Source organism: Anguilla anguilla, chromosome 8, assembly GCF_013347855.1.
Source record: "Anguilla anguilla isolate fAngAng1 chromosome 8, fAngAng1.pri, whole genome shotgun sequence".
NCBI lineage: Eukaryota > Metazoa > Chordata > Actinopteri > Anguilliformes > Anguillidae > Anguilla > Anguilla anguilla.
Genome location: NC_049208.1, coordinates 49889146 through 49905343, shown reverse-complemented (window position 1 = coordinate 49905343; position 16198 = coordinate 49889146). Strand labels below are relative to the sequence as shown.

General features: G+C 47.1%; 1 pseudogene; it reads left to right on the top strand.

Annotated features, from left to right (window-relative positions):
• Positions 1-3039: 3039 nt before the first annotated feature.
• Positions 3040-15232, top strand: LOC118234082 (annotated as a pseudogene).
• The last annotated feature ends 966 nt before the right edge of the window (positions 15233-16198 follow it).

Sequence of the window (16198 nt, the reverse complement as noted above, 5' to 3'; positions counted from 1 at the left end):
GCTCCGTAGCACGGTATGCGAGTGCTTTGTGGTGGTCGATTTTTTTTCTTCTACCGGTTGCTTCCGTAACGGGAATGTTTTGTAGGGATGGTGTAATTTCTGTGCATTACCAAATATACAGCAGGGGTAGTCGAGGACTCGGACTCTCATTGCACAGTGTGCAGAACCTCTTCCATGCAAGCACACAGAGAAGATTGCCAGTATAACACGGGATGGACATTCATTGACTAAAAAGGCATTTTTATTGAAAATTTTTATGTGACTGGAACCTGAGTAACTGTTTGTATCAGTCTATGCGGACAGCTCTGTTAAGCTAGAGTTGGGGTTGATTTTCTTTCTTCTGACTGTTCTGACAAATCTGACTTCTGTCTGTGCAGCACATTCAGCCAACTGTTTGACTATTCTATTCTCTGATTATGTTCTGATTATGTTGAATATTCTGACTATTCAACATGTTCTGATTATGTTGAATACTCTGACTATTCAAAGTATTCTGATTGTGCTGAACACTATTCCTAGTACTCAGATTATGTTGAATACTCAGGCTGTTCGAAGTATCCTGGTTATGTTGAATACTCAGACTGTTCAGAGTATCCTGATTATGTTGAATACCCTGACTATTCGAAGTACACCAAAGGACTGCTCTGACAACTGACTGTTCTGTTCTGTTGGTTTACTTCATGACAGTGCTGAGTACTTCCTGACTGTTGTCCTAAGCTCATTTGGAGCCCTGTGGGTCATGGCTGTGCCTGTGTATGAAAGGCAGTGCGTAGGAGGGCATAGTCTATAGGGCTTAGAGGAAAGCTTTGCTTCTCATGTGCACATGCTTTGCGGTCTATCTATACATTATGGTATATACAGTATGTCTGAATACATTATATAGCGGGGATGCCTTATCAGATGGTCAACTACTGTTTAAAGGACTTTATAGACAACTCTGGTTGAATACATTTGGCTGGTTAAATCCAGATTATGTTACTGAGTGATAAAGTTGAAAGCAGAGCTTTAAGACCAATATGTTGTAAACTAACCCTTTCTAAAAAAAACACATTGCTTCAAGTGGAAGGTATGTAAAGCATTATTGCTCTCTATGCTGAATGTGCGCCCTCTGGTGTTGCAGGAATCCAGCTGCACCATATTTTTCCAATAGAGAGTTCCTGGAATGTGTCTGATCTTGTATGAGGCACCCCTGCTTGTATCAGCCAACATGGATTTGCAAGAATTATTCTTTATATATGGGCTTAAATTTATTTTGTAAGAGGGTTTTGAATTTTATGTTATTAGAGTTGAGGTACTTTTTTTTTTTTAAAGAGCCTGGTTTTAAAATAAATATTTAAAAATGATTGTCCTTTCTGTGTCATCTTTGAAAGTGTATAAGGGTGGACACGGGTTCTGACATACTAAAAAGGAAAACGAAATCACTAATTATAACAGAACAGGCACTACACGTTGTTATAGTAGTGGTCTGCCATTGTATGCTAGGCACCAAAATAATGGCATGAACTGTTTGGAATGTTCTTGGCTGGACGGAATTCTCCGGCTGAACACTTTTGAAAAATGCCAGTCATGTTTATGAAGACGAAAGAGGAAATGAAGAGATGGGAAGAGGCCTCACCATTAGGGTCAGGAAACGTTAAGCTGGACTTCTACAGGAAAACGGCGAGCTGTTCAGTTGTTTTTTGTTTGCCTTTTGTAAAGGGCACAGGGGAACATGTGTCCCGAGACGCATGTTTTGGTAAAGGCTCAACGTGCACCTCCTCTCTTCAGCCCATAAAAGAAAACGGAAAGCTTTTATTATTGCATTTGTTTTCCTATCTTTATATCTGCCGATATTCATTTCTGTCCCGACGTTTCGGGCCGTAAAACCACTGCACTGGTGAGTGAGGACTGGCACGCACGCTCTCCGAAATGCGTGCGGCCAGCCGTGACTTATTTGCATGCCGCAGTCCACCAGCAGACTTCGCCATCATTGAGCCGGTACACGCGGCTTTCTGTTTCCACAGCTAACACGGGGAGACTGTTGGTGCACGACTGACCCGAGACGCCATTCTTCAGCATCTTTTTGACACACTCGAGTGGTGTGTGCGTTCCCTTTATCAAATGTGCTTTCCCTGCGTTGCAGCGATAAGTAGGGTTTCTATTAAGGGTAATGCTGTGCAAAACGATGTTGAGCATTTTAAGATTAGCAAGGATGAAAACTCATTTGTATGACACATTTAAAGCACATTATCACATGTCCCCCAATTATCCCAGTTCAGTTTCTCCTACCAGCAGGCTGCACCATGCAAAGGGATGGAAATATGATTCATAGGAAATGTGTGGATCGTGTGTGATAGGGACAGAGCGTGTAGTTAAGAAGATAAATGAAACCGTGGACAAAACTTTTTCTTTAAAAAAAAAAAAAAAAAAGTTTGGATGCTTTCAATTTTAGACTGGTCTATGAACTTTTATTTACGCCCTTTGCGCGGTGAAATTTGGAAGTAGCTGCATCAGCATTCTCTTTCCTAAAGAACATTATTTGCATAATAGGCCAAACATTTTGAATGTAATTTTCAATAAAAAATGTTTTTCCTGGTTGCCACAAATGTCAATTTTTATTAGTAATTTACAAGTAAATCTTAAAATGTATTGGAAATAGCCTACTTGTAAGTACACTAACATCTTCTAGTCAATTATATAAAATGTACTTTCAGAAACTCTTTAAATTGACTATGTTAACATGCTTCATTAATGCGTTTTATGTATTTATTTACCATATGCTTTTTATATTGCTTTGCTATAGGTTTGTCTGCTGTGATTGTTTCGATTAATAATGAAAGTTGACGAAAAAGGCACGACGTGGATAGACCGGCTCAGCTAGCCTATTCAATAGGCTGCACGTTACTAATTGTAAACTTGCGACTCAAAGCGTTATTTTATCTTTGCTGGAACTAAACTGAATGCAAACAGTAATCCTGGTTTTTCTGTTATCGCCTGTTGCCATTTCAAATGGTATCGTTCTGACATTTCTGAGTTAACATGAATTGTTGCCTATTGATTTTATTATTAAGCAACCATTTGTTAGAATCGAGTTGAGATTAGATTATTATGAGATTGAATGTTGGCAATACAGAGCTCTGTCGATGTGTTTAATCAGTAACTTGTCCATTTTGTCGAATTTATTTTGGGATACATTTGCCGGCATGGCTAAATACTGCAGTGCAGAGGTGTTAGATGCTTTACTAGTCGGCTGAAGGCTTTCGAAAGCGGTAGGCTACTATTTTCTAGGGCATATGGTGGCTAGTTAGGGCTATGTTGTCAGGGCGACGCATATGCAATGGGCGGTGCTTGCGATTAAAATACTTTGATAGGCTTAACGAGTTTTTACGTCTTTCATTGCTTATATGGTTATGGGCGTGGGTGCCGTAATATTTAGCTAGGGAGGAGCGCTCACGATTCCGGTGCTGTCAATGCATCTGGGGAAGCATGCATCACCGAGTGGGTGAGAACGAAGAGGCGGTTATGATAATGTATTGACTGGGTGACATTCCACAGGTGCGCCGGTATGGTGGGAGAGCGGTTGATATTCAGTGGCTTATTGTGTACACAATAAGTGCATTTTACTTTCGCATGAACGTCCGTGTTATAGCTACCGGATTGCAGACTTATCACGAAAGGTAATGACAGGTGAGCGCGTTTGAATACATTGGAATGTATCGGTCTCGTTGCGTAGCCTAGCCTACTTTTGGACTCAGCTGGTATCCTGAGTTAGAGAAAGGCTCATAACTGGACTAGTGCTCCTTGTTGCACCCTAAGCCTGAAGTGCTGCGAAGCTAATATTATTAGTACAACTGACTAATAATATTACTTTCAAAAAGTGACAGTATTGCTAGCTAATATTAGGTATACCAACGGGTCGCAGGTGTTATATTCTACTGAATGTCTTATTTCCTGGTTACCTGGGCACACTAGCACTGTCTGTAGATAAGATTGCACGTGCTTTACAAAGTGCCACGATGGACATTTGGGGACAGAGAACAGTGACAGCGGAGGACTGAGCAGGACGGTGTGGCGCTTTAAATCCTTTCGCATTGACGAGATTTTTCTGTCCAGTTTTTCAGGTAAGGCTGCCGTAGACATTTCACAGGACAGCTGTGGCGCGCTGTCTATTTATGCCACCGGTCTAGTAGAGCTGTGCTATTTAAATGCAAGACTTTTTGTTGTTTGTCTTTTTAGTAAATGGGTAAACACAACCTTAAAACCACCTATTATGGAGGTGTCAAACCAAGACATTCCCCATGATCAAATAATTTGCAGTGTGACGGCCAGGATGGGGGCACAGGCAATTAATTTACTCAGCTAATACATTGCCAAGCTACAGCCCTGTGACAATATTGCATTTTTTTCCCGCACTAATTAACCTACATTAAGCCATTCTTAGCTTCACTAGCTCAATGACATGTGCCTACAAGTTGTGGCCATCATGACATAGACTCATAAATGCTGAAGATCTTGAACTAGGACTGGTTTATTTTTACAGCAGTAACAATGACAGCCCTAGAGTTTTGGCTGTGAGAGTGATCTGCTTTGTGCCTTTCTGCAACTTTGGATAAACAAATGCACCATTTTTTGCCCTCTATAGGTTCAGAGACCTTTTTGTTGAAGTGGTACAGAAAAAAATCCATATTATTGCATTGCCTAAAGCCAGGCATTGATTGGGAGGTAGGCTGAACATTTGGACTGGAACGTTGCATTTTTTAATATGATACGTTATGCAAACTGTGTACTATCCATTCTATATTCTTTAAGTATTACAGGTTTCGCTTAACGTGAATTTGACGTGAAATGTTATGGCCTTACGTGTTTGGAAACGCTTGATTGCAAGGACAGCTGCCAGACAATTATCTCTCACCCCTTACGACACTAGTAAAATCTTTCATTTTGAAAGCTGTATCTAATATGTGGAAAGGAGATTATTATTTACATGTACATTGCAGTGAATTAAAGCACAAAAAGTGTGTATATTTGCCACTGTATTGTGAAGAGTTGTCATATCCTTATATTTATTTGAGTATGTTTTCGAAATATAATCCATATCCATGAGGGTTTTCCCTCAGTGTGGTGAAGTAATATGCTAACGTGTCGCAGACAACTGGACCTTTTCTGGAAGCTTCCATTTGGTTGTCAAGCATTCACAAGTAATAAAACGTGGTCATTTCTGAAGTTCCAGCCATAGCCTGAGCGATGGCTGTATAGACTGCAGAATACAGTGGTGGGGACACTCTTGCACGTCTCTGTCTTCAACCTTTGGCCCCAGCGTTGATGTCTTTTATGGATTTCTGATGCTTTCAAATGTTCATCCGACATGCCTAACTTACAAAGTCAAATGAACAGAAACAACATCGGCAGAGAGATTTAAAAAGTCCAAAGTCAAAGATAATTGATCAGCGGTTTGAGATGCCGAGTCCTTCTACAAAAACATTTACGCAAACGGTTGGTGTTCAGTCTGCATGGGTTAGGTACAGTATGCTAACTATTAAGATCACCATTGTTCTGTTTCCCAAATTATGGCCAGACATGTCCCAGCACTGGTACTGTTATTGCCTTGAATGCTTTGTGGGTACAGGCATGTATATGCTGCGAGGGAAATTAGTAGACTGTTATGCACTGTAACATTTCTGTGTCCAGTGTTTATATCAGTGCACTGTTGTTGCTTGCTTCATTGTCTCATCTCAGTATATAGCCTACTTTAGGCTTTCATGTCAAATGCACTTTGATGCGTCTCAGTAGAGACGGTCGGGCCGTGTGCAAAGCGCACTTTAAACCTTTTTCGCTGCTGGAAAGTCGCTGAAATTAAAGCCGAGTGACAGCGAGGAGCGACCAGCATGAAATATGCACGAGGAAAGACGGTGTCCGATAGCGGCGCTCGTTCTCATTGTGCTGTCGCTGAAGGGGAGAACACGGGCATCGGCTGGCATTGTGTCCCTGAACGGTATTTGCGTGGTTTCTGTCGCTGTTGTCGTTGTTTCCGATGTCTGTCTTCCCAGGGGGTGTCACCGATCGGTAATTCTATTGCGCGCTCGGATACGAGTGCGCTTCTGGGTTGGCGGCTGCGTTTGCGCCCTTCTGCCCCCCTGGTTTGGGCGCGCCCCGCTCTCTGTCTCTGTCCTCGCTGGTCAGCGCGTCGCGGTTCACCGTCCCCCCCCCTCTCTTTCAGCGCTGGTCAGCGCGACGCGGTTCACCATCCCCCCCCTCTCTCTTTCAGCGATGGACAACGCGGCGCTCTTCGCCTCCGTGTACGCGGTCTGCGAGCAGGCGGCGGCGGCGCTCGCCGAGGAGCCGGGCGAGGCGAGCGACGACTCCGCCCGCCGCACCGCCGCGGCCGTGGCGCTCATCCGGGAGCACGCGCGCGGCCTGGAGCCCGTCGTGGCGGGCCTCGCCGCCACCTTCCACCACTTCGACTTCGACCCCCTGGTGCCCGGCAACGGGTACCGCTCGCTCGTGAAGGTACGGGCGCCAACGCGTCACGCCTGTCTGTGCCTGTGCGGGCTCTGGCGGCATCACTAGGACCTGGCAGCGAAGTGTTTACATTTATCATTGAACGTTGATGGTCATGAAACCACGGCTCACAGCTTTTGTGCCAGAATCAATCTAGATTTTAACAAATATGCACAAATGGAGCTTTGCTGCCCCCCCAAAAAAGGAAACAGAAGCATTTGGCCATGTCATCATTTGGCTTAAGAACTTGATTTAAAAAAAGAAAAAAATCTTGTCAGCCAATATGTGATATAATGTCAACCAAAATCAGCCAATAAGTGATGTGCCTGGCAAACAACAAGCATTATACGTGTCCATTTGCTCCTGCTCTTAGAGAAAGCCTTTCTCTCTGTGTGTATGTATTTATTATCTGAAGCATGTCAAAGGCTCCGTGGCTGTACCGGTACGGGGCATGACCTGCTAAATTGCAACTGGACGGAGGGTATATATTCGCCATCTCTTTCTTCCTGCTTTTTTTTTATTTTTAATTTTTTAAAATTTTTTAAATCCCGTTCCAGGTCGTGCACTCCTGCCTTTTCCACATCATCCAGAAGGGGCGCTACATCGCGACCAACCGGCGGAAGCTGTTCTTCCGGGCGCCGCACAACGCCAAGGAGATGGAGGCGTACAGCGCCGCCCTGTGCCAGCTCCGCGCCCTCCTCTACCTGGCGCAGCGGCTGCTCCACGACAACGACCAGGGTGACCTGTACTTCCAGAGGGAGGGCGGCCTGAGCGACATCTTCGCCCAGGAGTACGCCTCCATGCACAAGGCCTGCTTCTACGGACGCTGCCTGGGCTTCCAGGTCCGTTTTCCCGTCCAAACAAAATGGCCGCCCCTAAAAATAGTACCTGAAGTATACTTGTTTTCATACTTAAGAACACTTGAAGTGTAATTGAAGTTTATAGAAAGTATTAAGAGAAAGTATACTCTTTTTTTCACATGGGATGCTTTACTTACCTCTCTGTCCACCACCTAATATTGCACTTGCTTATCAAACTTGCGGGCCTGGTCAGTCCAGCGAAATGCCCGTGGACAGCCCTGGGTGGAACGCGTCACGCTGGTGAAATCTAAAGACAACCCTGCAAACCCCTGAGCGTTTGATGCAAATTTACGGCTTCTCTAACGTCGCAGATTTGCAACACCCTTTCTTTCTTTCTCTCTTTCAGTTCTCCCCTGCCATTCGCCCATTCTTGCAGACCGTCGTCACAGGCCTGGTCTCCTTCGGAGAAAACTACAACAAGCACAAATCCCTGATTGGTCAGTGCACCTCGAACACACGCTGTACATGTACTGTTGAGCTAGCCACCGCAGACCAGCCGACAGTATTTGCTTACACTTGGCACTGACATGCCAACTGATGGGGCCCCGTTATGGTCTGGCTAACCTTCTGTTTTGTGCTCTATGCTGCACCCCAGTGGAGGCAGGAGGTATGACACAGTATGGTAAGTTCCATCTTGTCTACCTTTCCATCTGTCTCCAGGTACAGAAAGCATCAGTGCACTGTGAATGTCTTATTGGCCACGCTCACCAGCAACCACTTAAAGTTTTCTAGAAATTGTGTTCCCTCTCACGACACTTCTTCTGTTTGCTCAGCGCAATACTGTAATACTGAGTTTAACTTGAGGTCTCATTCCTCTCACTGTCTGGCTCTCCGTCTCCCTCTCCCTCTCTCTCTCTCTCGCTCTCCCAGGAGTTGCGGCCAGCTCCTTCTTCACCTCCGGGAAGTACGTGGTCGACCCGGAGCTCAGGGGGGCGGAGTTTGAGCGCGTCATTCAGAACATGGACATGCCGTTCTGGAAGGCTTTCTGGAACCTGTCAGAGACGGAGCTGATCTCGGTGAGAGAGGGGATGGGGTGGGGGGAGGGGGGAGGGGTGATGGGGGCGGGGGGGGAAGACAGAGCGGGAGATATTCTTCAACCATGTCGCCTCAGTGGCCTATTCAATATATTGCAAATATGTGGACTTTGTCGAAAATACAATAATATGACGTATGATTTCACAGCACTGTAGTACATTGCAGTGAATTGAAGCACAGAAAGTGTGTATATTTGCCACTGTATTGTGAAGAGTTGTCATATCCTTATATTTATCTGAGTATGTTTTCGAAATATAATCCATATCCATAAGGATTTGCCCTCAGTGTGGTGAAGTAATATGCTAACGTGTCGCAGACAACTGGACCTTTTCTGGAAGCTTCCGTTTGGTTGCCAAGCACTCACAACTGTATCTGTCTTTCTCCCCTGCCCTCCACCCCGGCCCTGTTTTTGTCCCCTCCTGCCCCCCCGCCCTGCTTTTTGTCCCCTCCTGCCCCCTCGCCCTGTTTTTGTCCCCTCCTGCCCCCTCCTGCCCTGTTTTTGTCACCCTCCTGACCACCCCCCCACCCCCCTGTTTTTGTCCCCTCCCGCCCTTCTCTCACAGGGCCTGGCCAACATCATGTCCGCCGCGGTGCAGGTGAACCGCACGCTCTCGGTGCCGCCCGTGTCCTTCCTCCTCCCGTCGGCCTCGGACCCCCGCGTCTCGGTCACAATAGCGCCCCCTGCGGCCCACTGCGGCCCGGGCCCGGTCAACATGCGCCTCATCTCCCACAAGCTGCTGGAGGGACAGGTACCCTGCAAAAAAATAGTCTCGCAAATCAGCCTTAAAATTGTAGTTTTTTTTTCCTTCTCAAGTGGGAAATGTTTGGTTGTTTTAAATTGCTTGACAAGTTTGCGTGACAAGTGAAATTTTCTGACCCCGTTGGCAAATCTTCAAATGAGTCAAACTGTATCACCCCATTTGCAACTTTTTTGCCTTGTTTAGCAAAAACGAAATTGAAATAAGTTTTTATCTCTAAATATAAGACAGATATAGGGGCGACATAGCTCAGGAGGTAAGACCGATTGTCTGGCAGTCGGAGGGTTGCCGGTTCAAACCCCGCCCTGGGCATATCGAAGTGTCCTTGAGCAAGACACCTAAACCCTAACCCCTAACTGCTCTGGCAAATGAGAGGCATCAATTGTAAAGCGCTTTGGATAAAAGCGCTATATAAATGCAGTCCATTTACCATTTAGATATACTTGTTGCGACTGACTTATGTTTGGTTTTTGCAAACATCGTCGTGCGTGCGGCTGTCGTATATTACATTACGTACACACCTGTGCAAAATTACAGTACATTACAGGCATTTAGCAGACGCTCTAAATGGGATTAATATTATCACTCACGTGTGTGACTTTCTTCCCGGCTGTAGAACAGCGAGGAGATGCTGGCGTTCTCTCACGCCGAGGGCACCCCCATCTCGGTCTCCCTGGGCCTCACGAAGCCAAGCCCCCCCTCGCCCTGGCTCCTGGTGCACTTCCACGGGGGCGGATTTGTGGCTCACACCTCCAAATCGCACGAGGTACGGAGAGAGAGAGGGAGGGAGAGAGAGAGAGAGAGGGGAAGAGAGCGAGAGAGAATTCAAAATTATTCTGGGGGAAGAGCATACCACAATAGAGGTGGCAGCTCAGTATGTCTCTGCCTGCCATAAATTGAGACCGGGTGCAGACTAAGTAGTGGTACTGTACGCACAGTATCATCTGTGTTCTTTATTAATACTGACAGGTTCATAAATTGTTGTTTTACGAAATAAATATATTTTAACTGTGTGTGTGTGTGTGTGTATGCATGTGTGTGTGTGCTGTACACACTGTACAAAATAAGTAATTGTACCTTACTGAACCCGTGTTCAGCAGTTGTCTACGATCATGAAAATGCACTTTTGTATGTCGCTTTGGATAAAAGCGTCTGCCAAATGAATGTAATGTAATGTAATGTAATGTGTGTGTGGATATTTACTTGCACACAAGGTACAGAGAGAGAGAGGGGTTCTGTACATGAGCACTTCTAAATCACACAAGGTGCAGAGAGAGGGAGTGTGTGAGAGGGTGAGAGGTTCTGTACGTGAGCACCTCTAAATCACGAGAGAGAGAGAGAGAGAGAGAGTGAGAATCAAACAAGGTACAGAGAGAGAGAGGTTCTGTACATGAGCCCCTCTAAATCAGTGCTGTGCTTTGCTGTGCAGAAAGACTGCAGGTACTAATGCACGTAGAGCAGTTGGACTGTTCCACTGCAGAATTAGGAGCCCACAGATATTATCCCTGTCATAATTTAGCATTATTCTAAGCCAGGAGGCCTGTGGGTAATCAGCTTATGGAGGAGTCTGATACGAAAGCGGCTCTCTGAAGGAGGTGGCCGGTACTGCGCAGGGTGTGATAGCCTCCCGTTAGCGATAGCGCTCTGAATGGGGTTCTGCCCACTGTAGCGGACTGTCTGGCGCGCGGCGGCGGCTAGCCTCCCTTTAGCGATAGCGCTCTGAATGGCGTTCTGCCCGGGGTAACGGACTGTCTGGCGTGCGCGGCTAGCCTCCCGTTAGCTATAGCACTCTGAATGGTGTTCTGCCCGGGGTAGCGGACTGTCTGGCGCGCGCGGCTATGTTGAAGATCACCTCGGAGAAGGTTCGAGTTCGCTCTCATTTGAACAGACCTGGAAGGTTGTGCAGAAAGAATGACTGCATTACACTGAAAAAAGACTTGTCTTGCACGTAGAGGTATAATGCTGGTGAATACAAGTCAGTGAATCTAAATAAAGCATACTATATTCATGAAATTCCATTCTCTCAGCTACCCACAGTGACAGTGATTTCTTGCCTTTGTAATTAGTGAGGCTGCAGGCTGCACAATTATTTACTGTGGCTTTGTTTAAAGAAACACTCTAGAATTTCTAATGACAAACTAGAATCTCCCGTCTCTTCAATGAAAATCTAGAATCTTCCTTCTCTGTAATGACAATCTAGATTTTCCCCTCTCTTTAATAACAATCTACAATCGCCCCTCTCTATAATTACAATGTAAAATCCCCCCTCTTTTTAATGACAATCTAGAATCATCCCTCTCTTTTATGATAATCTAGAATCTCCCCTCTCTTTAATGACAATCTAGAATCCCCCCTCTCAGGTTAGCCTGTGAATGTTGAGGTATAGTGTTGGTGATGCGTCTGTCTCTCCTGGCATCAGAACTACCTGAGGAGCTGGGCCCAGGACCTGGGCGTGCCCATCCTGTCCGTGGACTACTCAGTGGCCCCCGAGGCCCCCTTCCCCCGGGCCCTGGAGGAGTGTTTTTACGCCTACTGCTGGGCCCTCAAACACTGCCACCTGCTGGGTGAGTACTGCTACCGCTTCCCCTCCACACCTCTGAGGGATTCTACCCTCCACTTATCCTCTCTCATTGGAGGCTGGAAGCAGCAGCGGCCTGGCAGCTCATTGGTCGGAGCTAATTCAGTGGAAGACCACCCAGCCCCTGTTAACACCTTCGATGTCTCCGTTGGGTCACTGTCTGCTGTCATGGAAACCACTTTTACGGACAGGAGCTTGCCTCCGATGTAATAGCTCTTCAGACAGGCTGGCGTCAGATGAATCTGTCTGGTTCTCCTTAAATTGCGTCTGGTTTAATTATCTGTGCTGTAAATTTGTGGTAGTTTGTTGTTTAGGTTCGGTTCAGGCTGATAACACCCCCCATACCCCCACTCCCCCCTCCCCCCCCGCTGCAGGGTCCACAGGCGAGCGCGTGTGCCTGGCCGGGGACAGCGCCGGGGGCAACCTGGGCATAACGGTGGCCATGCGGGCCATGTCCCAGGGCGTGCGCCTGCCTGATGGGATAATGGCGGCCTACCCCGCCACCCTGCTCACCACCTACGCCTCGCCCTCCCGCCTCCTCACCGTCATCGACCCCTTGCTGCCCCTCAGCGTGCTCTACAAGTGCCTCAACGCCTACGCTGGTGAGGAGGCGCCACACACATGCACCATACACATATACACACATGCATTACACACACACACACACTCACACAGCCCATATACATATGCACACACACTCACACGCGCACACACACATACAGACACACTTACACTCACACACACACACACATACAGACACACTTATACTCACACGCACACACACATACAGACACACTCACGCTCACAAAAACATTACCAAGTGTACACAAATGCTAACGTGGCCCGGATTACATAAGCACTTCTGACAGCTGTCAGCATTGATTCAGCAGCTGAAGCACTGACTGAGCAGATGACTCATCAGTCCTGTTTACTTCCCCCTGATCCCGTCCTCTCCCTCTTCTCCCTCCCCAGGCACAGAGCCACAGACATCAGAGCAGGAGGGAGCGGTGAAAACAGAGTCCCCTGCTGGTGCTGACAGCTAGTCCCTCTGTATATCACCCTGTGTGTGCATGCGTGTGTCTGCGTGTGCGTGTGTCTACGTGTGTGTGTGTGCGTGTGCGCGCGCGTGTGTGTAATGCGTGCGTGTGTGTGTGTGTGTGTGTGTTTATTTGTGTGTGTGTGTGTGTGCGTGCATGCCGGTGTTTGTCTGTGCATTTGGGTGTGTGTATGCATGTGTGTGAGTGTGTATGTGCATGTGTGTGTTTGTTTGTGTGTTTGTGTGTGTGTGTGTGTGTGTGTGAGTGTGTATGTGCGTGTCTGTGTAAGCTGCTAATGGGCTTTATGTCTCTGTGCATTTGTAATGTGTGCATTTCTTTGTGTGGTTAGTATGTTGATTCATACAGTGGACAAAGCATACTGTGATTTTCACATTAGAAATCAACACCAGAAGTAACTCTTGAGCTAAATAGCCCAGCTACATTGTTATGACAGTGCAATACAGCCGCAGTTCACCTGAAAGTGTAAAGAGTCAATGCAGCAAGTTCTTTAAAAAAATTAAAAAATGGTGTTTAACTTCAAATTAAATTAAAAGTATTTAGGGCTTTACGGTCAAGGAAATTGTTGTTATTCCAATGGATTTTTAGGTTTCCCGGTCACACAGAAGCACTTCAGTTCCCCTCTTCCCTTTCTCTGTCTCAAACACAGGCAGTTCCCCGCCCTCCGACGCAGCGGGGCGAGGGGAGGACCCGCCCCCATGGAGCCAGGCCTGCCGGGACCCGGGGTCCGAGAACCGCCAGGTGCCCCGAACCGACATACCCTGTGTGATAGGAGCTTTAATCTGCGGTGATGTTCATTCAGCAGTGTGCTAACCCCCCAGTGTCTCCGCTTGCTTTCTTTCTTCTTTCTTTTTCTTTCTGTGGTAGGCTGAGGCCCCCTCGGAGGGGGGCGTGCCGCACCCCCCGGCCTGGGACGAGTACCCCGAGGGGTTCCAGCCGCTGCGGTCCGAGCAGCTGGCCCAAACGTGCGCCCAGAGCTCCCCCGTGAACCGGGACCCCTACGTGTCCCCCCTGCTGGCCCCCGACAGCATGCTGATGGGCCTGCCCCCCATCCACATCGTGGTGAGGAGGAGGAGGGGGGGGGTGGTTTGGGACAAAAGAAGTTAGCATGCAGTTAGTGTGTAGCAGGGACTTGAGTATGCACTCACTAGCTGTGTGTGTGTGGTTGGGGGGGGGGAGGGTTTGGACAGCAGGAGTTACAGTAGCATGTGGTGTGTAGCAGGGACTTCGAGATGTACTCACTAGGTGTGGGGTGGGGGGTGGGGGGGGGCATTTTGGATGAATGGACTAAATGATAATGCCAATTCTTTCAGTAAAATGGATACATAAATTTATGGGAGCAGCAGGGAGGCTGGTGTTATAGCGCTTTCCAACCGTTAATCGACTTCTCTCCCTGTCCTTTTCTCTCACTCCTTCATCATCTCTTTATTCTCCCCTCCTTACCTTCTCTGTTAACCCTCTTTCTCTATTTTTGAAGTGTTGTCAGTAACATAATTGTGTTAGACTCTTAATGTTTTAATCGTAGTGTGTGCTTTGTGGTATTGCACAGTGTGGCCCTGCGTCCCTGTTTGCTTTGCGCCAACGTTAACCAAAGTTTATCTCAACGCTAAAGCCGCTTGTTTGAACTTGACCTTCCAGGCCTGCGCCCTGGACGCGATGCTGGACGACTCGGTGATGTTCGCCCGGAGGCTGAGGTGCCTGGGGCAGCCGGTGACGCTGTGCGTGGTGGAGGACCTGCCCCACGGCTTCCTCTGCCTGCAGCTCTGCAAGGAGACCCAGGAGGCCTACCGCGTCTGCGTGGCCCGAATCCGGGAGGTCTTCAGCCAGCGCCACGGAAACGCCGATCAGGAGGCCCGGCCTGCTGAGGGAGGGAACGGTCAGGAGAGGGAGAGCTCCAGCGAGGAGTGGACCAGGAATACGGAAGGCCGGGAGCTGGCTGCTGGAGATGGGCAGGATAGGTAGCGGTCTGTGCGGGTGCGCGCCAGGCCGTTCGTTTCCTGGTTGCTCAGGAGCGCTGTACAGAAAGCCCCGGAAGGACCCGGGAGGGAAGGACGCCTCAGGATGGTCAGAGAAAAAAGACGAGCCAAAAAAAACAATGAAACGAGAGAAGTTTCCAGGATGAATTAGCTGGAAGGAGCTAAACGGACGAAGGAAACCCTTCTTGCTCTCTGACTCCTTCCCTTCCCAAAGAGGAGGCTTTCCGTGAGCTTTCTGTTCTGCAGCATTAAAGTGCCAATGTTCTTACATATAAATTTTAGTTGTTACATGTGTTCATTTTGTTTCTTACAACATAAAAAGATGTAAAACTATCAGATTGTTATTAATGATTATGTCGCCAGATAAATAATTTCATGCTTACATAAGTATATTTGAGTGTAAATAAAACATGGTGGCAAATCCTACTCCGGCCTACACAGTGTTTATGGGTGTGTAGGGGGAGATTTTACTGAATAAATAGTCTTTGGGAGACACTGAGTAGTGTGTGTATGAAGGAAGAAGGTCTGAGAGTTTGATTGTTTGCCGTGGCAAGACAAAGAAACAAGCAGATGGTTTCTGGCTTACTTAACAGTGGATTCTCCTGAAATGACAGGAAAGGGTTTGACTTCAAACGGACAAGTACCTGACTTGCTGGATAGCTCTTGGCTAATGCTAATCCATAGCTAATGAACTGTTCTTGTGCTAAACTCACCAGCAGCGCTCAGCAGCAGCTTGGAGATCAAAGCACCTGGTTCATTTCAGCAGTGATCCGAATGACCATGTAGTTTAGTGGTTTTGAGCTTCACTGTAGCCGTTCAGAGTTTTCTCTCTTCCTGCTTCAGCCACTTTTGCTGATTTTATGGCTGTTGGAGTACTATGAGAACAGGAAGTGGTTTTGTCAGGCCTTGTTTGGATTGGCCGAGTACCTGCAGTGTAAACCACTCTAGTAAGGCCCATTTATCTGTGTGAGCTCTGCACATTAAACAATAAATTACAAAAAAATATATTTTTTTTCCCACAGAGCTACGATAACGTTGCTTTGGGCGCTTCGTAACGTTACAGAGAATACGATAAGCAAACGCCAGAGTGTCTGAGAACACTCCCAGCTGTTAAAATGGCTTCTCAGGGCCATAAGGTAATGGGCAGGACCTCAAGGCCAAACCAGGGTACAGTACTTGAGGTATTCTCCACAGCAGGTCAGCCTCAGTGCACATAATGGACACATGCCACATTACTGTTACACACGCCAACATTATTGTTATACATGGCAACATTACTGTTACACACGCCAACATTACTGTTATACATGGCCACATTACTGTTACACACGCCAACATTACTGTTATACATGGCATTATTTTCCTTTTTTCTTGCACTTTACTACGTGGGACGTTTTTGGAATCGCATCCAATACCGTCACAAATTTTAGGCATTATGAACAGCGTTTTATCATATGTA